We start from the raw sequence: 25,704 nt of genomic DNA on the forward strand, positions 1-25,704 counted from the left end.
GGAGTCTCATAAGAGCTGCACAGGAGGGATCAGGGGATGTGGTTCTCAGCTTAGAAGAAATACGCAAGTCTGGAGGTCTTGGTATTGAAGGTTTGGGGGCCAAACTTCATCTTTGAAGCCAGACAAAGTCAAAAGGAGGGGTGACCGTTGAGGTGGAGGGGTTGGAAGATGCGCTGTGAATGTCCTGCCGATTAGGGCATGTTAGGCTAAAGGTCTCTCAAGTTTTTGTTGCCGATTTGGCTTTGTTCTCTTACTTTAGGCAAAGTCAAAGATGCTCATAAATGGGCTCTCATAGTAGATGAATACATAGATAAATGTGATCAGTGTGCAACAAACCAGTACTTTCAACGTTGATTTTCTATGAGGCAGGAAATATAATATTTTTCTAAATCTAGCACCTATCTGGGCCATTATCAGGTGATGGAAGGGTTTTGCAAGCTTAATCTACATTTACATGTACACAAGGTCTGGTCGTAGCCAAATGCGTATAAGTCCAAGCCCCATAACTCAATCCTGTTACAGTTTGCTCTCACTGGGGGGTACTTTGCATGTTGCAGAATCGTTCAGGATCGAGCATTTACTGCTAGGCACAACCAGAGAGCCTGGGAAAAGCAAATTAATTCTTTAGTCGCAGCGCTGTGTTTCAGTAGCAACCCAAACATTTACAGACCCATTCTGTATAGGGACTAACCATTCGACGTGGGTGCATACCGAGCGCGCTACCCAATTAAGTACACGTAATGCAGTCTCCAGCATGCTGACTCGTACATCAGGTCCTTAATTACACCAGACTTTATTCCAGTGGCTGAAGATATTGCCCTTCGGTGAGGCCTAAAAGCACCAAAGGGAGCTGCTGGAGCCAGTGCTTCATCCAGATCAATATAGAGGGGAAGGATAATACGATTACCAGTGGATTAAATTGGAGACAATAGCAATATCATGATGTATTGGGAACGTGGAGTATTTCATCACGAGGAAGAGAGGGGAAAAAAGCCCAACATGGTAAGATTGCTTTTGAGAGAGGAAGAATGGCTGCATTCCTGGGATACCTTAAGGATATTTTTCATAGATTATTAAGGCTACTATTTGACAATTTTCATTATTTAGTCCGACCTGTACACACGGGGTCATAGAATTTTGCCTCATCATTCTTGCTTTCAAAGACTATTTCCATTTTTACATTAATTCAGTGGCAGAACCACAGATAACAAGATTTTCCTATTCCTACAGAATCGTTTTGAAGTCTTCTGTAGGAAATATTTTCTAGAAGATTTCCAACACATTTTATATTCCAGAAGGACTCAACTTATGACCTTTTCATAAAACCCTATCCTGGAAGTAAGATAAAAACACGTATTGATTAAGCATCTCTGAAAAATAACCAAAACTATTTGCAAATTTGGATAGACTTGACTAAGTTATCTCAAAAAAAGGAGAAAAAATGGTAAATATGTTAAAATGTTTTGCCATTTCATTTTGGATTGTGGTGAATAATTGGAAAATGTTTCAAATAAAATGAACCATTTTTGAACTAGAAGCGGATACCTGGCTGCAGTTAACACAACCTGTATGCATGCCTGACACGGCCCTTGAAGCCAAATATTACTTCATGTTTTCTTTATACACAATATTTATTTTTTCAACTCACTGCTGCCTCTGCCAAATAGGTACCTTAATAACTTCATGGTGTTCCATCACATGAAAGATATTATAATATTTGGAATCACCATCTTTATTTAAATTGAGGCCATTATATTTTCCAATCTGCCCAAAGATTCCCTTTTAAGGCCAGCCCGGTATGTGACATACTTTAAGGGTTGATGTCATCCTTGGCCTTAACAGTGCCTAAAAGCAAAATATTTTTTCATTAATACATTTATTAAGAAATAGTAGCTGTTGTTGCATCTTTGCCCCTTGCAGTTTCACCTCTGGATTTCTGGACAGGTACTTTTGTCCTGGTGTTACAGCTCTAAAAGCAACATCCATAATGAATTTACGGTATTTATATTATTTGGAGCTATTCTGGAAGAATCTTTTTTTTTTTTTTAAAATAGTCTGAAGAAGTTTCATTTTTACTCTCTGTATTGTGTCAACCTCTTTTTGGCAAGCCACAGCATTTTTGACAGAAGGAGCTGACCCCACTAACCCCTGCAGATCTGCTGGGGGCTTGTGGTAGGGGAGAAAGACACTATTTCACGGATCATGATGAGGCAAACAGCTTCATCAGTGCCGTAGTCTTCTTCCGTCATTTGCTTTTGTAAACACTGCTGTGGGGTGCAAAACCTGACATCTCGTATTGTGGCTCATCTCCATCACCGTCTGCTCTTCATCCTCCCCTGGGAACAACTCCTTGTCTCCGCTAACCTTGAAAAAGCCTACTCAGCACAAATTCTCCGCGTTCATTTCACTGAGAATCAGGCAATACCGAATACAGATAATAGCCCGTTTATGTTGACTCTTGTTTTCCCACCTTGTAAACACCCTCTGAATTTATATTGCCGTCATTCTTGCTATAATACTGTTCCCTAAGCCATAAAAAGAACAATTCTAAGCTTCTTGACAGCTAATATTTCTGTTGAGCGATATTAATGCATTGTAAGTCTGACCTTAATACTGATGCATCACAGTCTGATCCTACTTGGTACTGAGTTCCCACCATGCCTCTTAATGTGCCCTGATGTTCGTGGAAGGCAAAGGTGCTCAGCAGTTGGCAGGATTGGACTCTGAAGCAGCGGTAACAGCACAAAAGAGAACTACAATGCTTACTGTCACTCTAATGTAAAGGTGAGACACATGTTTGCAGGAGCTAAACTCTACTGGGAAGGATTTCTGTAAGAAATGGCATCCCCTTGGGATAGATATCAGCAAGAAAAATCAAAAGCTTTACATCTTCATGCTGCTGTGGGCAAAAGACGTTGTTTTAAGTAATATCTGTGTAATGTAATTCCAACTAAACACCAATGGTTCACATGCACAGCACGTTTGTGTGAGCAAAGATTAGCTTTTTCTTTAGCTGTACAATTCATTTTTATGCTAATCATTGCATCTGCAAGAACAACGTTCTTAACTTTGCAGCACTTATGCTACGTGAAAGCCATGATGACGTTTGGAATCACAGTCTGCTTAAAGAGCAACAGGCATCTGTCAAAAAAGCAACAATTATCAGCTATAAACACACATGCGCCTCCACACATGCTGCATTATGACCATTTCTCCCACGTATACGAGAGCCATCCTGTACCTGAAACTGTAATTTACACACAAGGCCATCCCAGCCCAGCTTCATCTCAGTACCTCTTGGACTAGAGGGGTCAAAACCCTTGAGAAATAAAACCAGAGAGCTCACTTGGATGACTTGATATACAAAATTAAGCTCTGGTTCTTGCTTCATTCTTTTCCATGCAAAGATGTTTCTAAGTACTTCCAGTGTTACACACTGGTCTGCAAGCCATGATCCTGGAGGGGATGAGAGCAACAAAAATGCAGACTAGTGGGGACAGGCCACTGTCTCAATTCATAGATCCATAGAATCATAGAATGGTAGGATCTATGTCACCTAAGATTACACATCCACAGTGTACGTCTGAGCATCTGAGCAAATTGTCTGAGACTCCTGTCATAGCATTTGAAGTCTACTCGATCATAGAATCACAGAATGGTTTGGGTTGGAAGCGACCTTAAAGCTCATCTCGTTCCACCCCCCTGCCATGGGCAGGGACACCTCCCACCAGACCAGGCTGCTCAAAGCCCCATCCAGCCTGGCCTTGAACACCTCCAGGGATGGGGCAGCCACAGCTTCTCTGGGCAACCTGGGCCAGTGTCTCACCACCCTCACAGTAAAGAATTTCTTCCTAATATCTCATCTAAATCTCCCCTCTTTCAGTTTATAACCGTTACCCCTCATCCTATCACTCCACTCCCTGATAAAAGAGTCCCTCCCCATCTTTCCTGTAGGCCCCTTTTAGCTACCAGAATGCCACAATAAGGTCTCCCTGGAGCCTTCTTTTCTCCAGGCTGAACAACCCCAACTCTCTCAGCCTGTCCTCATAGGAGAGGTGCTCCAGCCCTCTGGTGATCTTCGTGGCCCTCCTCTGGACCCTCTCCAACAGGTCCACGTCCTTCTTGTGCTGAGGACTCTAAAGTTGTATGCAGTACTCCAGGTGGGGTCTCACCAGAGAGAGCAGAGGGGCAGAATCACCTCCCTTGCCCTGCTGGCCACGCTTCTTTTGATGCATCCCAGGACACGGTTGGCTTTCTGGGCCATTGCTGGCTCATGTTGATCTTCTCATCAACCAACACCCTCAAGTCCTTCTCCTCAGGGCTGCTCTCAGTAGTTTCTGCTCTATCCCTTCCCCCTTTTTTTCCGCTAAATTTCAGTGTCCTTTAAGCCCTGAGCACTTTTTTGTCAGAGCCAACGAAGACGTCCCTGGAGAGTTTCTCCTTCCTTCTAAAGAGGACCTTAACACAGAGCTGTTTGAAGTGGCTTTGTTTTCTGGCTACTCCGGCACTGACTGATAAAGTCATTGAGGTAACGAGAAGTTCGGGCAAATGAGAATTAAGATTTCCAGCTCTGTTGTTCACTGGGAAGGTTGGCTTTGCTCTGCATGCTGCAAAGCTTACCTGCACTGGTCACCAAGGCTGGGAAAGCAGAGGTCAGCCTTCCCCAGACTGGCTCCCTTCCTGATCAGCTGCTGGGTGCACCCCAAAATCTGCAGATGGGGAAGCTGATAATGAGGATTAAAACCTGTATTTTCTGCAATAAGCTATTTAGTTGTTTTCCTCATCTTGTCATCTCACATTTGAAGTAACACCCAAATTGGGTCCCTGGACAATTTATTAGAAGCTGAAAGCTGCAGGCAACGATTGACACATTTGGGTACTTTGGAGGAATTACTGGATTAACTCCCAGTCAAAACCACTTTAGCATTCTCCCTTCATAGTTTGCAAAGTTAAATTACTCTGGGCAGTGAAGTAGAGCGACCAGCTTTAAAAACCCCAGAAACTCAGCTATAATTTTCTCAGGCCTCCAATACAAAGCGATAACACTTTTTTGCTCCCGTAGCACTTCGCAGTGGCAACTTTCTAAGCTACGCAGCAGGTACTGAGGAACACAGTGTCTGTGTCAGGAGCCAGCACCACCATGACCCACCACTGTCTGCGGGGAGGAAATGTCCAGGGTAGGAGAGGGCTGAGAGAAGACCCACGGCTGGGTACAGCAGGCAGACAGCATCGGGCTGAGAACGTGGCTCTCATTTCTGACTGGGAGGGATGCTGGCTGTGGAAATGGATCCCCCACAGTCATATCACGGCTTTGCCAGCACTTGAAGCTTAATCTTTTTTTTTTTTTTTTTTTTTTAGCAGATATCACCACAGCTTCTCCTAGAGAAAGGAGCATGATCTCAGGATGGAGATGCTTGTTCCTCAGCTATGCAAGGACTCAGATCGAAGTCTTCACTGGCCTGAATATGATCTTAGTCAGCAAGTAACACACTGGGGAAAGAGATTCTTCTCTTTCTCCATTAACCCAGGGCACAGCAATGCCTGCTGCCTGCTGCCGGCAAACCAAGGGGCCACTCAGCTTGATTTTCAAAACGGACCTTTCAGCCTTAAAATCTGTGCCTCCATGGTGGGAAAGACAGGGGCAAAGGGAACGGCTGGATGAAACATCTGCTATCATACCTGCGGCAGCTTCATGTGGCTTCACATGCAGCAGTGGCACTCAGGCATGGTGTCCTGGGCATTATCACATGCGGGTCACCAAAGTCATGTCAAAGAAAGAAGGGAGCGAGCTGTAGTCTTTTTTGCTTTGCTGCAGACACCCCCCCATAGAAAATAAAATCCATACTTGCAGCCCGTGGGTGCCTTAGGCTTGAAATTTAAATGCATCAGCAGCCATTTGACTGGCAAATGTTTGCACACACATGGTTTAGCTGGAAAAAAATGACACCCACTTTCAGAATTAGTTTCTGAGCAATTGGCTTATGCAAAAGACGTTCTTTAACATCTCTCAAGCACTTTGGAAAACCTTTGTGCCAATGCCTGACCATGGTCTGCTGAATCTGGATGCTTATGCTTGGATTTCCTTTTTTTTTTCCCCCTTTTGAATGCCCTGGATCAGAGCAGCTACATTTTTCTGCAACACTATCTGCTGACACAGCTTACTCACTGGGATCTCCAGTTGGGATTCATGTCATTATTGTAGTGGTTAAAATTTTATTTCTCCAATGTGAACTGCTGTAAATCAGTGTAAGTTAAGTACTTTGTTAAACATGTCCAGGTCTCTGGGTTTTGCTCCTCTAGGAACTATGCAAGACTTTGCTGTCCTGAGACAATGTACAGCAGTTGGGTGTCTACCTCGTGCCTTGAACCATACGTGCCCTATGCTAGATGATGTGATCCTCAGACCTCTCTGTCTCCCAGGGCCAAGAAGAGGTGTCCCATTTATTCCTTACAGGAACAAGGATGTCAATGCTGACTAGTCTTGTACATCCTGGATATGAAAATTATCTGGGTTTTTTAATGCTAAGATAACTCCACTGTAGGGTCTTATTTGCATGCATGCTGAAGCATTTTTGCATCATTTCTCCCAGCTAGAAACAGTCATAAGTGCAACACCAAACCCCAGAATTCAGGTCCTGAAGGTTTTTGTTGTAAAAGAAGCATCTAAGGAATTCTCTGCCCACACTATGCCATTGTCAAGCGAATAGACACAGACAGAAACACTCTCTTTGGCAGTTATATCTGGAAATGCATCTCATGGAAAGAAAGAGACAGAATAAGGAAGCTGAAGAGCAGTGAGACTAGAGATATGGCTGAAAGCCTTCATTAAACACACTGTGGAGACACAGTCTGCGTCCTGCACTGAACTGAAAAGCTCATTTCAAGTTTCCTATGTACCATGTTAGAAAATTAAGCTGTCAGATCTATTTAGGGGCAACATGCTAACCTATGAAAGACATTTTCTCTGTTTGCTGGGGTAGTGCATTCTCACAAATCTTCCTTTTATTATTGCCTCAACATTGTTGTCATTCCTAGAATAAAAGCCGTCCTCGTTGGGTGGTGTGTTAAGGTCTGACGCTCAAGGTACTCGTGGTTGATAAGTAGTGATAGCGTTGTAGGTTTGAAAGATGCCAAGGACCTACATCAGAGTTTCACACCAGATCTCACTCTCAACTTGAGCAGAAATATATTGAAAAATGAAGCACTTCTGACATTCAACTTAACTCCTGCTCGCCTCCTTGGCGTGCCTGTCACTCTCCACACAATATATGAGGAGCCTAGGGCAGACCACACTTCTCAGTTAGGTATTTCAGATAGTAACAGCTGTGATCAATCCAGAATACAGCTTTCTGATGCTCTTCATGTGCTGAGCACAAAATTTTACCCCACCCTCCCTGCCCCAGGGGATGGCTGTAGCCACAGAAGGACAGAAACAGAGCAATGGGCTGTGTCTCTCCGTTAGCTGTAGAGGAGCCTGGTCTCAAACAGCTCTACATTCATATGAGGCAGGAGAAGGACTAATTTTTGTCAAAGTTCACCACACCAAAATACATTTAGCTCTGTACATCTTTCTGCAGATATGATTTTCTTCCAGCTCCACAACCTGTACTAGAAATCTATATAGAGCTCTATTTCATCATTCCAAATAAATGAAAATTACTGTGCCAATGTCCTCCTTCTTACAAGCATGTTAATGAAATTAGACAAGCCAAGCTGTAATGACTAAAGGATTTTCAATGAAGAACATAAAAAGCATTTTGGCAGCAAAGGATTTTGATGCCAAAGAGAGTAACTCACAGAGCACTGGATTGCAGGAGGGTAAACTGAAGCGTTCGTCATCACATTAATCTCTGTGCAAAAGTATTCCAAAAGGAAGTAACTGTTTGTGAATGTGCTGAATATCTAAGATATTTGAAGAAGTTTAGCATGAATAATACTGCATGTTAGTTGCTTTTTGCTGCTCTCCATTCCAAAAGGAGAAAATAAAAAGATCTTTATGGCAAATCAGGGATATCAGCATTTTTAGGGTAGGTTCTCCACTGGTGTAAAATAGCTGGATCTCCTCTGGCCACAGTGGGGTCTGTGATGGGAGTGAGGCAACTTAGAAACAACCGATCAACTGAAGTTTGTTAATAAACTGTTTGGTGAATAATTGGGCGTAAGTAACGCATTACTGCAGGGAAGAGCAGACTATGGCGCCCTGGCCATGGCCAGTAGCCACCTGGCAGAAGGCTGAACAGAGATCTCTCTGTGAGGTCTGGCACCAGGAACAGCGTAGGAAGTGATGGACGGCACTCGGGTTTCAGTGGCCTCCTTGCCTTAGCCCCGTACACCAAACTCGAGTAGAGCACCTCAGTGATGAGGACCTGATAATGGGCAAAGCTCTGAAGAAAGGTACTTCTGCTTTCTTTTTTCAATATAAAGGCTTACCCTTATTCATGACTTCAAAGCAATGGCACTGACCACCACTGAGCATTTTGGGCGCCTCTTCCTCCTGATGTGACTTTTCAGCTGGCCAGGTGTTGTCACCTGCACAGGGAAGCATAAAACTCAGAGAGGGAAGGGAGGGGCTTGCTGGACCATTTTGCTATTAAGATATGACTCCTGCCTGGAAAATGTTTCAGTACCTTGCATTAGGAAAGTGCAGATTGGCTTATGAACAGCCTGTGGACTTGGAAGAAGTGTAATTTTCACACCAACTTGCAGAGCATTACTTTTAAAGGCTGTGAGCTTGATTTTCTGTATTTTCCTAATAGGAAAATGATCTTGATAAGAAATAATTTTTTATTAAATACACTTATGTCTTGTCCTTCTTTGGCTCAAATGCCACTGAGACAGCTGCTGAAATGTAGCTTGCAGAGAAGCGCGTAATGAATTGGAGGGACTGTGGGCTAATTTTTAATGCCTGTGGGCACATGGAAACCCATGCACTCTAGGCTTTTACTCTTATTTGTAATCCTTTGCAGAGCTCTCTCTGCCAAGAAGTATGTACAGTGTGTTGGTGGTATGGGAACAGTTAGTAAGAGGGAAAAAAGTTAAACTATACTTTTGTTTTGGGGAGCAAGCATTAGATTTTAGCCACTGCTGCCTCAGCCAGAAGATAGCTTTGCTCACAATTCCTATTGTCCATGTGCCCGGTCCAAGGCTTTCTGCAGTCAGAGTAAATATTCCCAGTACTGGAGTGGTTTGTGGATTGGGAGATGAATCTGTCCTTGGAAGGACCTCATGAGGACCTTTGTTTCCACATGTTATTGAGCACTGTGTGGTTTTCACAGGCAGCCCAGTAGCCTACACCTGGAATCTCCTGGCCAAATCTGGGTAAGGAATCAATTAAAATTCATGCCGTTCTGCATCACAGGGACATCCTGTTGGATGCTCCGGTTCTGCGTTCAGTCACTGGCATAATTATAATCATTACGTGGAACACACAGAGGGGTTATTAAATAGCTGTACTGTTTAAGTATGCGCTAATTATATAAAGCATAGTGCAAGGACAGAACAGAATGTCTCCTAATAAGAGTAGCCTGCATCTCTGGCATCCATCTAAATTAAAAACCTTCTCAAAATGATAACCTTAAGTAACTATGCACTTCTGAGGCGGCTGTGAAAGAGTTAGAACTAAGTCAATCAACTAAATTATGTGTAAATGGCTCCATTTTTATTAGCGGTCTCCCATGTATACAAATTTCAGTGGTAAAGCAGCCACAACAAATGGATTAGTCCATTATCTATTATCATCTCTTTCCCCTCTGTCAAAACATTTCTCCAGCCCTACAGATCAGCTTATAAATTAAAAAAACAACCAAACAACAACAACAGCAACAGAAAACCAAACAGAAAAAATCCCTACTTAAAATTCCATCCCTTGGTTTGTTTTCCTGAAGACAAAAGATGCACTCTGCACCGAGATATTTGAAAATGCTATGAAGGGGAAAGCAAAAGGCCATTTTTACTAGGCACACTTTGGTAAAGGCACTCCAGACAATTATGATACTTGTAAATGCAATCTACCCCAAACGCTGCTTGCATAAAAAACACATGGGAAATAGAAATCCCCCGTCACCTTCTCTTCTCTCTCTGTAAGTATAGACTACCATGCCTTCTAGCAGAAAAAAAAAGGATCAGTACAAAGGAAATTCTCATTGATTCAACAACAAGGATGGGATTTTGACTGCTTGGACACACGTTCCATGTGAGGTACTCCACGGTCTGGCCAGGGACAGGGAACTATAAGGCTGATAGCCCAGATGGTGACTATAGGTCATAATGGAGGGGTTTGGACGTAGTTTGAAGACACATATGCTGTTATGAGAGGCAGAATATCATGGAAGGGAATAAATGCATGATGGGTCCAAGCAATCTTGAGATGTCTGAAAAACTCAGTGCCAAAATTTAGCCTAAATTTGATTGTTTCCTGAACTAGAGGCTAGTCCCACGGTATAATGTTGCGGAAGAGAGAGCCTTCAGTCAGTAAAGGTTTTCAAGGCAAGACAAACAGATGACCCCTAGGAAGTACTGAGAAGGACCTGTGCTTAGCCACAGTAAAGTGACAGTGTTTCTTTTCATATCTTATGCCTGAAAAGCCAAATTCAACTCCAGGAGAGCCAAGAGTATCTCCCACTGTGCAGGGGATGCATCACCACAGCCATGGTATATGACCTATAGTTATTTCATGGTTCCAAAAGAAGCTCATTTTGGATGTCCCAGAGATGAGGCTGAGATGTAGAAAAGCAGCCACGGTTCAGTTCTACAGGCATACCTGTGCTTGTAATGGAAGGTGCCATAAACTTCCTTGAATAAATAACGTCTTATGGCTCACACTGCACCTGATGAGTGTGTTCCAGGATCTCTGCCTGGAAGAACATGTTTGCATACACAGAATTACATTCATAGCTGTTTCCTCCACACCTTCCACTGCCAACTAAGGTCAAGGGCCTGAAGTTATAAATGAAGGCAGCCTGGGAAAAGCCAGTGCAGAAAGTAGGCTCCAGTCCTTGGTAGACTTGGTATGCTGCATCTGTAAGTGCTTCGTTCTTATTTATTTTCATAACACATCACTCCCTCAGAGTTGCTCATTATCCAACTCAACAAAAACATGCCAAGACTAAAGTAAGGAAGAAGCTGCTACTTAGTTTAGTAAGACAGAGGGGTCAGAAAAAGAAAGAGTGCTGGTCATGTTTCGCAGACAGGGTATGGAAGGTTGAGCGATAAAGAAAATCAAAGACACAGAAACTCTCCTGTTGGGGAGAGAGCCCACTTTTGCTACATACCAATCTAGCATGTAGGATTATATGTCTCGCAGTTGTACTTCAAAATCCCTAGAGCAGGTGCACCCTGAGCTGAACATCATTAGCTAAAATACTGGGGAGGTCCTGGGAGAAGACCTGTCTTGCTCTTGAATACTCCCTTTCTCTCCAGGCCAACGTGGTGGGAGGACTGGGGGTTCTGGAGTGTGGGTGCTGTCCAAGGACACCTCCGGCCAGGTCAGGCCTCATCCTGGGAGATGAACAGTGAAGGCGTGACACCTCCTGACAGAGGTGAAAACTGACCCTTACTCCCTCCTTTCTTAGCAGAGCACAGCAGTGTAAGAGAAGAGGGGAGATTCCTTCACTTCTGTATGTCCTTCTGTATGGGTATGTCCTCCAAAGACTGGGGTATACAACTGGGAATGGAGTAACATGACTGCCGCTATCAGCTTTGCCAAAGACTCTCTGTGGGACCTGGGAGCCTTTTTGTGCTGATGTCCACCTGTAAAATACGGATAATAACTCTTCTTGTACTGTACATCATAGGGTTGTTGTGATGCTTAATTAAAGCATTTAGAAAGTCTTTCAGGAGTGGCAGTCTATAAATGCTAAACGAGGCCATTATTCTTCTTCTCCCATGGTTACCGTCAATTGTTTTATTGATCTAGTCCATTATAGACTCAGGAAAAGAGTTGTTTATTACAGCGAGAACTTAGAGTTGTAATATTTCTTTCCTCCTCAGTATACTCAAAACTTGCTCGCACAGATGTTTTTAATCATCAATCATCTTGACTTAAGTCTAGAAAAAGGGACAGAAAAATCCTGAGTGTCATTCCCCACTAACTAAAAGCCCTTTTCAGATCTTTCTATAACAACTGACATGATCAGTTTGTTGGAATCTGTTGGGACTTACATATGAAAGAACATCAACAGAAAAAAATATCTCTGCTCTTCAATTACAGATGGATGAAAACCCAGTTGATATCAGTAGGAAGCTTGCCACTATTACACAAGGCTTTGAATCAGATTATTAATGTCCTGCAAGCTGATGGGACATAAAAATCTCAAATGATTTCACTGAGGGTTTTGCATGCAAAGAAATTGCAAAATCAGTCTTCGGCATTTAAATGCTTTTAGGACAAGTGAATTGTGGCCAGTGTAAAGAAATTATTAATAGCAAAAGATAATTTAGCTACAAGCTCCAAGCACTGTTAAATTTTCTTTCTTGTTACTACGAACATGTATCCATGCTAAAAATGTAAAACATGCTGTGCTAGCTCCACGCAAAAGCAGCACTTCCAAGGTGTCAAAGTATCTCGGCAAACCAATTATTACTTATAGAATCCCTGAGAATCCTATGTACTTACATTATTCAAAGAACTATTTTTAATTAGTTCACAAGTTGGGCAGCAGTTGATAACATAATATTTAACATTTCACAGAAAGCTGAACAATAAACAGGTGCTTTGTTACTGCACTCCCTTCTTTTTCAATTACAGGGCGAATAACATTTTTACAAGGAATCAAACAAAGGTTAATTTGCAATTAGAGCTTTATGATGGGAAGAGGCTCTGTTGGTGAGTCCTATAACTCACAAGTCCATCACTGACACACAAAAAGGAAGAGGAGGTCAAAAAATACTCCACGGACGTGTTCTGCTGGTTGTCCATCGGTCGGTAGCTCCCAGCTCAAATTAGGTCCTATTAGCGAGGCACTAAGCATGCATATCAGAGGTGGACTCTGCAGAGTGAAAATGAAAACTTACTTACCTACATAAAATACAGATTAGGAGAAGAAGTGTTATCATCCCTTGGCAGGAATGGGCAACTGGAAGATTACGTGATTTGCCAAAAATTGCAGCAGAAACAGGAACAGAACTCCTATCACTTGGCCTCTAGCTTGGTGTCTCATTGTAAGATAAATCCTGACTTTATGCTTTTTCTCCTGTGGTCCTACGCAAATCACTGCATGCTGGGTGGAGGTTCAAATTCACAGAGTGGCAGTTAATCTGCAATAATAGTCCATGGCCATTTACTGTGACAGACTGGAGGGAGTGGGGTGGGTGTGAGAGCCTATATTCAGGTATCTGAGGAGACCAGCTCTTATCTCTCCATACCCATAGTAGGCATATCATTGCCTGCATGGAGTATAAAGAGCTCTGTGCATTTTGGGTATTGAAGTGATACTTGGGTAACTTCGATGAAATAACACTGTAATAGTAACTAATGCCCAGTCATTCCTGAAAACCAGATGTGTGCAGGAGAAAGAGGGAGATTCTCCTTAGAAAGGAGAAGTCTAAAACAAAATGAGGCATAGTAAAGCCCCGGGAATCATTTGTAATGGGGTCCTGTGGTCTACAATGTCTTGGGCTGACATGAGCCGGCCTTCCCTGATTATTACGATAGGAGGACACCTCACTCGCTGTGAGTTCACTAATGACAGGTGATCCTTAACCTTCCTTAGAAGGGAAAATCACTTTGCTCCTACCGACAGACAGGAGACACATCCTTCTGCTGCCAGCATCATGCCTGGAGATGGGCCTTATGGGTATGTTTAATGTGCAGGATACTGATACGGCTAAGGAGTCTGAGGCTCTTGTCTTTCCTACAGTAACAGAAATCTCTGTGTGAGATGGCAGAGCAGGTGTATTTGATACTGTGGGTATGTCCATGTTCCACCACCCAGACTTGGAACAAGGATTACAAATCTAATCAGCCACTGATATCCTTATTCTAAAATAAAAACTGAATAGATCTGAAAGACTTCCTTGCTATTCAACTACATTTTTTGCACAGACACTTCAATATGAATGCAAGCTATATACATTTACCTTCCGTGCAGCACAGGCAAATTTGGACGCTGATTCTTTTTCCCTTTTTTTTTTCCTAACCATCTCTTGAAATGCCTGAATAAGGATGATTTACAGAGGTTGGCAAAGCCAGGTATGGCCAGCAAGCCAACTATGCAGCATGATGATATACAGCCCCAGCGATGGGAAGGTTTTGCCATGAAAAAGGAGTGTTCAGTTGCTCCAGATACATTGTCTCCTTGGTTAGTGAATATTTCTACATACCCTAAATCATTGACATTCATTGTAAATTGGGAAAAAGTAGTACATGAAAAATAAAAATTAAAGTTTGTGTATGCCATCTGACTTTTAAGCCTGTAATAATCCTTTGGGTTTTACCGTTAAGCTCCTTGCAATCACGAAAACTAAAGTGTGCTTTAAAATGAAATCTGGCAGACGACTTCCAGTATAACCTGACTCCAGGAGCTAAGGACCTAAAAACAATTCCAATAACATAAGGTTCATTCTAAAATTATTCTAAAATGATAGGAGTTGGCAACTGCAGTCTAATGAACTGGCACTTTCCAAGTCCTAAGCAGAAGGTGGGGAGAAAAAAAAAGGAAAAAAAGAGTCTGCTTCCAGGTTGGAGCTAACATCCACCTACCTCTTCCTCATACTGTCATTCACCTGGAGAAGAGCTCCCCAGCAAAGTGGGATGCTTCATTGTCCAGGCATGCTTATTCCTCACACCCCCGAACTCCAAACCTGGGTCTTGCCTAGGAGTTTAAAGCAGGTAGGCAAATGATTTCTGCTTGGATATGTAATCCGGGAGCTGAGTAAAAACAATCTGCCTTGTGGCAGCATGACAAATTACCGAGCATCTCCTGAGTTACTGTGTGCGCGCTGGAAACTTGCATGCACTTCCCGAGGTAACGAACCACAATGGAGGAGGGTTAAGCTAAGGCATCATCCAGTGCTCCTGAGAACTGTGTACCATCCCAGAAGATGGTCCCAGAAGAGGGGCCATCATGGCTGAAGTGGGGCAATCTCTCTTCAGCTGCCCTAAGTCAATGCTGTCTCTAGACGCTCCCTTGCTATCTACCTCATGGTTTCACTCGAGCCCATGGTGGGTTTCAAACTTCGTGATGAAATTTGGAGAAGTAGCCCTGGAGGATCCCGAAGCAAATCGCGTAGTGGCCCAAATGCGAGCCCTCATTGGCGGGAGGCAGGGCCAGCCCTTGCCATGATCAATGGTCCCGGTGCCAGGGCCGGGCAGCACACATGCTGGAGGGGTCACCTTAAATCAACCTGTCTTCCTTCACATTTAAAACTTCCCTTGATTAATGGTGCTGAAAGCCTGATAAATGAGAATCAGCCGAGTTGTGCGTACACATATCTGGGCAGATTAAATAATTAATCATCCTGTAATTAATAAAGACAGATACTGGCTTTTTCTGAACTTTCCCTCCTCCTCTCCTCACACAGGCTTTCAAAAGGTTTTTGACAAAAATAACTACAGACACCAGCAGCTAATCCTGCTTTGTGGGGGAGGGGGACCCCGCTGCTTCATTAATGTGGCAAAATCTGTGCATACATTTGAGCAGTAATGAGATCTCCAGGGCAAAGTACGACATCTGCTCCAGAACTTCTAAAATACAGGTTAATTTACACCAGCCAAACCTCTTTGAAGCCAGGCAGTTTGATTTTCACTTGTAGACTTAATGTAGCAACGTCTGACAAGCATTCAGCCCTCAAAGGCCTTGCCATTACTTAGCTCCCAGTAAACGAGCCTATCAAAGCACTTTATAAATAATACAACCAAATAATCCATTGGCAGAGGAGCAGCAGTGTGCTTGGGCATCATCATGTGAGTGGTCACTTGCCCTAGGGGTGGCCATGCCTACAAGGATGGACCAAATGCCCACAACATCACCTTTATTCCCTCTATGATCATCAAGGAACTCAAGCACGTGAAGACTAAATAAGAAATGACATAAGGAGGATCTAATAGAGCTGGGAATTAAAAGAAAAGTTAAAACTGGAAGTTGGAAGTGTCTTCCTTCAGGGTAGACCAGGATGCTTACTCCCCATACTTTCCCGGTCAAATATTACATTTCCCCTTCCTTCTTTTTTTTTTTTTTTTTTAAAAAAAAAGAAAGATGAAAATGGCCAAGGTATTACAGCAGAATTATCAAAGTAGATAAAATACCTTTGATACATTTAGAAGGCAGATTGAGCTAGAAGGTTTGCATTGTCAGGGATCATTTGTGGTGGGTGATGGCTGAACTGGGCTGTCAGTTCAAGTGCCCTAAAGGAATGTCCCTTCCTGGTAGTCCCTTCACCCCTTTGCACCTTCTTGTTGCAGAACAAGAAGGGACCCTGCGGTTCAGGTCTCTGCTGGACTAGAAATGGTCCTTAAGTGAAACACGAGGGAGGCCAAACAGCAGTCTAGAAGCTGTCTAACACAAGTTCAGACACCTGCATCCAAGCAGAACTTTTCACTTTTGTTAAACCAATTTATCTAAAGTAGTTTATCCTTAGGAAGGTTAAGAGATAACTCGATTACAACCTATTAGCCCTTGCATGAGGAGATTTTGGACAGAACTCAGCTCTTCAGGCTGAAGTAAAAGTCGTAATGAGCTCTAAGGGATGACAGTTGAGGCTGAGCAAATTCAGACTTCAAGTAAGGATCTCAGCTTTTTCCTCTTGTTTCATTTTGTTGTATTTTTGTTGTTGCTGTTTAAGAAGAATGGTTACTAATGTCTAGAACAACTTCCTAGTGGATATAGCAGCTTACTGACCAGCTGCAGTCCTCCAGGCAGCTCTTTCTAGGCGTATCTGCCACTGCCCGTTCAAAAGTTATGAACTTGATACAGAAGTTACTGGATGAGTTTCTAATGCAGAAGACTAAATGCTCATGTTTTCTGGCCTTTAAAAGCCATGAACCGACAAAAGCGAATGAGATAAAGCAATTGAAAAACAAAGGTCACTGGGCCAAGCAGAGAATGAGTCAGGTCCAGATGTGTCTTAGACAAATCAATTTATTTCCCCTTGCTTGAAAAGCCCTTCCAACAAATTATTTAATGAGATTATTCTAAATCTTTTTCACCAAAGTCAGTCTGAAATCTGATTTCAGAGATTACCTGCTGTAATAATCCAGACATAATTCCTAAAATGCAGTCAGGAATGCTGGGTCCAGGGAAGGACTTATCTAGGCTACAGAGAAGCTACAGATACCCCAAGAGGTCCTGCTCATTGTGAGTCTCTGGGAAAAGGTGCTGTCTGTTTTGTGCCCTTGCCAAACACAAATGAGATTTTTTTTAAAAAAAAAAGAGAGGAAAATTAATGGAGCAATATGGACACTATCAGGAATGCAGCAGGAAGTAATCAAGTACAAGATCACGTTGCTTGTGTGACTGTTGCCATGACATTCAAAAAGCACTTACTATTATCATAGACTATGAATATGCTGTTGGCTGATTGATAGTCTGTGGCTTTTTTTCCTTGTAAGCAAATGCAATGACAATATCAAGCAATTACTGATAATGTCACCCAGCTGCTTTCCTACTGCCTGGGTGACGGGATTTCTGAACTGCAGAAATAACAACAAATTTATTAAAGTGTGGAGCGTCCCCCTCTGCTCACTGGCATTGCGTTTGACCGGTGAGAGCGCAGCAGAAGGTTTCATTACAGCAAATTAAAGAAACACATCCTCAGTAAACTTTACTATGGGAAGTACCATGGGGCTTATTTAGCACTGATTAGATCAATGAGACTCTCTAAACACAGCAATTAAAAATACAATCGGTAGCAATGTAGCCTGCTTTAAGGCATCTGCATGCCTGAGAAGTTTATACAGGAATAAACTTGCTAAAGTACATTTCCTGATTAGTAAATAATCAATATGCAAGTTACTTGGAACAATGATGAAGGCCAAATTTTCCTCAATTAAGTGTCGCACTAGCAACCTGCCAAGAGCCATTGTGTTGGGCTTAATTTATGGGTGATTTACCAAATTGTGTCCATATTTTCCCTCAATTATCCAGCAAGGACTATACGTCCCAGCATGCAATGCCTTACCATGAGCCAAGCAGAAGTTTGGGCTTGGATCAAAGACTGAATGTTGGCTCCTGCTGTCGTTGGGTGCGATGGAGCCACTGGAAGCATAATGGGAAGGTTTGCAACCAGCCCTGGAGTGGGATTTGGATTTGGTCTTTGGCCACAAGTGAGACCTGCATCTGATGGTCAGCACTAATATCAACACCTCATGTAACTACTCACAGTGCTGAGGACTTGGAAGATACGTCTGTTATTTCATGCTTGAAAAAGAAGGAGTTTTAGTTGCACTTCTGTGCTAACTTTTTATTACTTGTCCTGGAAAAGAGAAATCCAGGTCATACTTCACAGGATGCAAAGAGGCCATGTCCTCCCATCACTTATGTTGCTCCCTCCTTGTACGCGTGAGGCTCACGAGGTGTGAGAAGATCTGGTCCAAAGTGTACTGTGTCTCAGTTGGCCCCGAGGAGCACAGTTCCTGCGCACGCACTAGAGATTATCGGCTGGCTCCTCGCTAGCTGTGAATTTGTATGGCTGTAATGAAGTCAAGGCAGATATGGCAAGTTACGCAGGCTAAAGACTGAGCCCTAAATTCATAGGGGTTTGTCGGAGTCGCTCTAAACTGCCATAAAATGTAACAGAGATGAATATTCTGCTCATGGGGTTTTAAAGCATTTTACGGCAGGGCTTTTATTTTATATTAATTTTTATGGGATGCTTAAAGTAAACCTGCAACATTAGTAGCATTTTCTGTTAAATTTTACAACGATCTGCCAATAAAAATTGGCATGTGGTTATGTGCGGAGAGAAAAATATTGGAGGTTGGCAAATTGGAAAAGATGTGAAAGGTTTCACAACAATAAAAGGCAGCAACTAACCAGTAGGGTTAAATCTCCATGCCATGTAGAATATAGTTTAGATTGTACTGTTTTGAATCCCAAACTGCACATGAATCAACAGCATGATGCTATATTGCAAAAAAGAAATTAAAGATAATATAAAGATATAAAGGCGGATCTCATCTGAGGGGTGAGTTCAAGATGTAGCAGACATCTCTGTGACCTGGAGATTGCGCCCACATTTGCACACCACCTTCTAAGAAATTATTGGACAATTTCTGGAAGAGGGCGATAGGAATGTTTATGGTTTAGAAAATGTGACCAGTGAAGAAAGGTTAAATAATGTAGATTTCTGTGGTCCAGGAAAGAAAAGCCTGAGGGGCTGTGAAACAGTTTGCCATAAAAAGGTGGTAGATAGGGCAGGGATTAATTGCAAGAGAAGGACAATCCGTCTTACTCTGCAGAGAAAAATGAAGTGGGCATTAGGAAACCCTCTTTAACCATAAGAGTAGTTAAGCACTGGGAGCGGAGCTGGTTACCTGGGGGTCAAATCTCCCATGCTGGAAGCATTGAGAACAGTTTGGACAGACTCCGACTGCAAACAGTGCAAATGTGCCCCTTTTGTCACAGAGCCTGGGTGCCTTCCAGGCCTATTTTTTTTTAATATATTTTGCTATATACTGAGAGAGTTTGGCTTATGCCATTTCCTGAGCAGTTTACAAACAGACAGAGCTTCAGAATATTCTTTTGAAAGGTGAGTAGGTGGGCAGGTATGACAACTTCAATTTAGAAAACTGGGGGAGATAAAAGCAGAGATTTAAGTAATTTCCCTAAGGCCAGGGAAGCAACAAGCATGTCAGGCGAGGTTCACCTACAAGCGTTTCTGAATCCAGCAATCCTCAGGAGCTCACACCCACCCTTTCCTTCTCTACCTTTCAAGGCTCACTCTTCATCTGGCTCTATTTTCATGCAGTTGCCTGGCAGCTTGCTCGTTTTTCTTTCCTCCCGAGCCCTTCGCTAGTGACCACATTAATAACTGCATACCTTGACTTTGTAGCTGCTTTATTACAGGTGAATACAGCTGCTAGCCAGCCTTCAAACCCTGCTAGCCAAGCTCTGCTGAGCTGCATAAAGCATAGCTGTGACCCTTGTTTTTGCACCAGTGGGCAAAAGGCTGCCACCGATGACACCACCAAACCTTTAGTACCAAGACCCTCAGACCATCACCTGTCTGGGACTGGAGAAGGGGTTGTTTTCTCACCTGGAGGATGATCTGGCCAGCACATGGCAAGAGCACACGTATCAGTGCTCATTGCTTGACTGACCTGTTGCTTTAAACGAATCACCAGAAAAACACCTCCTGGCTAGCTCAGAATACCAGTTTCAAAGGGGAATAAACCATTTTTAGGAGTTAATCAACCTCCATACAGCATTGGGATAAGGTGAGGGCTGGTGCTTTGCGAGTTTGCTGGTGCAGGAGGTTGCTGGCTCTGAGCATGCCACAAACACATTTAAAGACGAGAGCCCTGCCCACCAAAGCAGCAAGCACAAGAGTGGCATCACTTCAGATGTACAGCAGTTGCTTTTTTTCTTTATTTCCCCCATTGTTTTTTCAATTCATTTATAAGGCATCCACAGCCTTGGGGAACTAGGAACAATCACACCAAGAACAATACAGACATATTTCAATACTTTTCACCCGTTCCTCACTGACACTTACTTGCTCATTCCCCAAAATATTCTTCCACTTTCTTCTGGCTTTCTACATAAGGTATGGAATATAGTCATGTTGCGCTAGGTATTAATTAATCTCTCATAATCAGCTGTCCATGGGACCATGCTATTACCATGGTTTCTTTTGCATTACAGTCAAGCCAGAGAATCCTTATGCCTTGTGCCTGAGGATTAATACCAAACCATGGCTGGCTTCCCTATGGAATTACCTCCTGTATTTGCGTTAATACCAGCGGAGGTCTTCCCGAGCAGCACTACCACTGCGCACACCGGCAATCGCAGCTAATTTGTACATATGCTTCCATTGGACAGCCGCCATGCAATTAAGAGGACACCCTCAAGGCATTAACATTTCTCGTCTCGCAGTAAAGAGCAGTGGGAGAAGGCAGCAGAAGTTTATAGGGTGTTATCCAAGGGAGTGTGTTATTTCTATGAATCTGCGAGGACGATTCAGAGCTGGGCAGGGAGCCAACACAAAGAGGTTTCTGAGGCCACAGTGGAAATCTCTTAAGTCCCTGTTTGCTGGAAGAAGGAGATGAGGCAGCATGAGGCAGATGGTGATGGACTGGAAAACCGGAAAACTATTTCCCTACTGGCCTGTTCCCTCTGGGACCTGGACACCAGGGCTTTACTTACACTTTTCAGGGTGTTTGTAACACCTAGGCCCAGCAAAAGGCTCATCAGCTAGATCCCTGTGAAGCCCTGACCACAGAAAAGGTATCAAGGTCATTACTCCTCCTGGGGAGGAACTGAGACACTTAACAGCAAAGACGCTGATGTGCTTCATGCCCTCTGTACCAAACCAAAGGACATGCAAGCTCCAAAGGACAAGGGCCAAGACCTCACCAGGCTAGGTCTTTCCCACCAGAGAACTGCTGGGGTGCAGGAAGCCTGTGGGTGAATTTTCTCGGGCAATCGCAGACCCCCTGGCCCTGGGGATTCCACACCTGAGTGCTCTGGGATGCTGCTGATGTCGACTGGGAGAAAGTCTGAGGCTAACATGTTTTGACCAAGACATCTTGAAAGTAAGCAATCTGGAAAAGCTTTGACAGGAAAATTTTAAGCCAAATTTCCACCCTGTGTGGCTTTTGGAGGCTCACTGAAACCCATTACTCTCTGGCAGAAGGATATTGGCATCATGGTCCATCCCAAGCTGTGTCCAGACGGTCCATCTCTAAGACCACCTGGGAATGATAAAAGTCTTTGCCTTTCCACGTCTGGCATCAGCAGGACTGTGTCTATCCTCTTTATCAACATATTATAGGGAGGAAAGCATTTGATCCTAATCCCTTCTCCCTGTCTCACTCCTACATTTAAAAAACCACAAAACATATGGAATAAATTCATTCAAAATACTGCACCTTCAGCTGCACTGATTTTGAGAGACTAACACTCACCTCCACCCTCAGTACATTTGTCCCAGGTGCTAAAATGATGTATACTGAGGCTTCAGTGCTGCTGGCTAATTTAGGAGTGTTGTCACCATCATAAAAGGAAGAAAATCGATTCAAATCAAAAGCCCACAAACAAACTATGACCTTATTCAAATCAGAAAAAAAACCAATCGCAACCTCTGACAGCCCTGGTGGGATGTCAGAGAAGCCGAGAAGCCACGCAAGATGCACAGTATTGATTACTGTGTAATAATGATTTCCCTTCAGCCCACAGACCCCACCATATGCTTCATTCTGCATTCCAGAGCACGTCTCTGAGCATCGCTGGGGCTGGGAAGTAACACACACCAGACATCACTGGGGGTTGCAGGTTAAGTACTGCACTTAGGTTTTACGGAGCAGAAGAGTAGATAAATTCTGTCAAATGAATGTAAATGCTCAGCATTAATTTTTGCTTCTGGGAGTGTTTAACCATTTCCTTAGCTTTTGTGGAAATATTTCTAGGATTTCTCTTTTTCACAAATCACCATGAATCTCTTCTTGGTTCTGAGTTTCAGTTGGGTTTGATTTTACTTTTGTTTTGTTGATACCAATGCAAACATTCCTTATTCTTTGCTAAAAATTTCCACGGCTTTTCCACAGAGGCATTATCTCTGGTAAGAATTTACCAGTTAATCCCTAGAAGTGAAAGTTTTAAAGAATTCCTCGTTTTTGGTCCTTATTCTGCACTGGCTGGAGCATCACATAGACAAAGGCGTGGCCATGTTCCTGACGGAATACGAACCGGCACAGTTCCTGCAAGGATACGGGTAGAACACGAGTTTGCATTGCTGAGTCTCTGCCCCGCATTTCATTCCCGTTGGGTCTGGTCTTTTCTCCACTGACGTTAATTCTTTTGCAACATATGTAATAGGCAGCGTAGCTTTATTTCAGCTCCCTGTTTGTACTGTGGGTTATATCTCCTGGTAAAGATTAATGGCTAAAGATGATTTAATGGTGTGGACACTTTTCACAGGAAAAAAAAAAAAAGAAAAAGCAAAAAACAAAGGAAGAAAGGAAGAAAAAAAGAAAAAAACCCACCCTTTCTCTTTTTATGTCCAGATTGAAAAATGTTATCTTTTTTCTTATTATTTTTTCTTTTGTATTTGTTGTTTTCCAGCTTTTGATGGCCTCCCAAACAGCTTTACCATCTTTCTGTGCATCTGTGATGTTCCCATATTAAAGTGACTCATTCTCACAAATAAGCCTGGGACCCAGCTGCACGTACAAGAAACTACAGTTTCTCCTTCCTGAGCTTCAGGGGTTTTGCCAGCAGAGACTCTGACCTTACGTGATGTTATGTCAGTCACTTGTTTCTTCTGCTGCCTTTCCCTTCCTTTTTGCTGTATCCAGGAGAAATGCCGGCTCACTTGGTGAAAGAGGTTTGTGATGTCTGCGGGAGAGGTTTGAAGCATTTGGCTGATGTTTTCCCTTGCACTGGCTGAAGCACCAGAACACTGTTATCGCCCATTTAAAAAGATCTTCCAAAAAACCTCAAACCTAGACATATGTGACAGAACTGTGGTCTAAGCAAAAAAAACGTATTTAGAACCTGAAAAGAGCTGGTTGGAGGCTAAAGAAATAAAAAAAAACGGGGGGGAGGGTTCTTAATGTTTTCTTCTTAATCTATCTGAAAATCTACCTTACAAATAATACTGTGTTTGCTAATTAGAAAATCTACACTCAACAAGAATGCAAATACCATCAGCAAATCTGCAGGAGTGATTTAAAATAGGGTAACTACCGGCATATGCAGACACATATTTCTAAAAATGAGTTGCACCACACTCTAAAAGTCACACCCATTTTATAGAGCTTTCTTTACTACCCTATCAAATGAGGGCAAACAACCCGGTGCAGCTTTTCATGTGGAATATGCAAAGACATTTATTCCAAGGAAAAATGACATACAGAAGGATGCAAGTGGAAGGACACGAATTCACTCCCCACCCTCAGCATATGGTTTTGCCACAGTGCTGTATTTTTATTTATGCTTTCAAAAGCTGCCTGGCCTTTTCATGTAGTCAGTTCAGCTCTGCGCACATCTACTCCCACGAGTATCTGTTTTGTCAATCTGGGTTACTTGGAAAAGGTGCGAGGAGGAAAGATCAACTGCAGTCACTTTATCTTGAACTCTTAGAGGGAATTAATTAACACGAGGTTACGTAAAAAATAGCCATACGATGATAGTCATATGCACGTTGGTATTACCCACGTGGAAATTGCGTTGGGTGAACGTCAGAGTGAAAAGTTAGAAAATGCCAGGCGTAAGTGGATGTTTTATGGTGCAATTTTTAATTGCATGATCATATGTGCTCCCTTCACCCTAACCTCTGCCGCCATGATTTCCTTCTTCCGTGTGTAGGGTGGAGTTGTCTCAGGGATGAATCAGTGAAGGCTTCTGCTTTCTAAAGGCCTCTTTGGCATTTGTGGCAGGCGGAAGGTGCACGGGGAAGGAGGCTGAGGAGCACTGCCGAAGATGAAATAGTCTTTGGGTGAAGACAGTTGGAGATGGGTGATTCATATATCCCAAACTTTTACTAATGATCCCTGACATCTAAGCTTTATTTTTGGGTTTGTGAGCGACACCCCTGGGACATGACTTGGAGAAAGCCTGGGCTCTGCCAGAGGCAAATGGCGAGGGGCACAATGAACACAGAAAGAGCTGTATAATGTTAAGGACGCAGAAAAGTCAGAAATGGCCCAAAACTGGAGGAGACCTTTAACAATTCCTTCGTGGCTCAGTTCTGCATCAATTAAATGGAGATAAACCCAGAGTCTGATTACAGGTTTTGATGAGCTTTGATACTGTCGCAATTAGTACTACAGAAAAAAAAAACACATGAGAAAATGAATAATTCTGTTTTCAGGGCAGTATCCAGTAAATAAGACCTAGGGTTATTCACTGAGAAATAAGGAGAATACAAAATAAGAAATAGCTGCTCATTATCTGACTATTGTCCATCTTATCCACAAGATGACAAGAAACCTGTGAAAAAACAGTGTGGGACTCCATAATTAGATGGGACAGAGCTGCAGGGATGTTCTTCGCTCCGGTGTTTCCCAGATTTGCATCTCGATGGTGTTCCCTCTTTACAAAGCAGCTTTTTGCCACCTGCATCCAGTAGGACACAGGGTCTGGGCAGAAGGAGGTTTCCACGCCACGGTCAGAAGTCCTCTGCCACCTCCTTGCCCCTTCATCCCTCACTCATCCTCTCTGGATCTCATCTTTTTAGTCCTGGTTGCCATTTATCAAACTCCTTACTCTAGTCCTAACCCTCTATCCGCATCTTCTCCTGCCTCCTAGACTGTTTATTCCAGCTTGTGGATGCCACACAGTTTTTCTGCCCCAGATGTTGGGAGCCACTGGTCTAATAGAGACAGGGACAGATCCTGGCTTAAAGCTCAGATGAACTGTCTTCAGCCTGGATGTTTCTCAGGCATCCCCTACCCCGATCCCACCGGTACCCGTCCGTGTGCTACCCAACTACCAGTGAGGGTGTGAGGATGAACACTGAGACGCTGCGGCCATGGGGAGGTATCTGATGTTATGAAGACCAGTTTAATCTCTCATCTCACCTGATCTCTCCCTAAAGACCACATTACAT

The 25,704-nt window shown here is 43.1% G+C and overlaps 1 protein-coding gene across 3 annotated transcripts in view; it reads right to left on the reverse strand.

Annotated features, from left to right (window-relative positions):
* Nucleotides 1-25,704, reverse strand: part of FRMD4A (FERM domain containing 4A) — a 391,047-nt gene that overhangs the window by 264,467 nt on the left and 100,876 nt on the right. The window contains exon 1 of one of the 3 annotated variants that reach the window (XM_074573326.1): nucleotides 8,431-8,470. The exons of the other annotated variants lie outside the window; for them this stretch is intronic. The gene's annotated coding sequence lies outside the window, so the exon portion shown is untranslated. Of the gene's footprint in view, nucleotides 1-8,430; nucleotides 8,471-25,704 lie in introns of those variants that run through there. 3 annotated transcript variants of the gene reach the window in all.

This window comes from Larus michahellis, chromosome 1 (genome assembly GCF_964199755.1).
Source record: "Larus michahellis chromosome 1, bLarMic1.1, whole genome shotgun sequence".
Lineage (NCBI taxonomy): Eukaryota > Metazoa > Chordata > Aves > Charadriiformes > Laridae > Larus > Larus michahellis.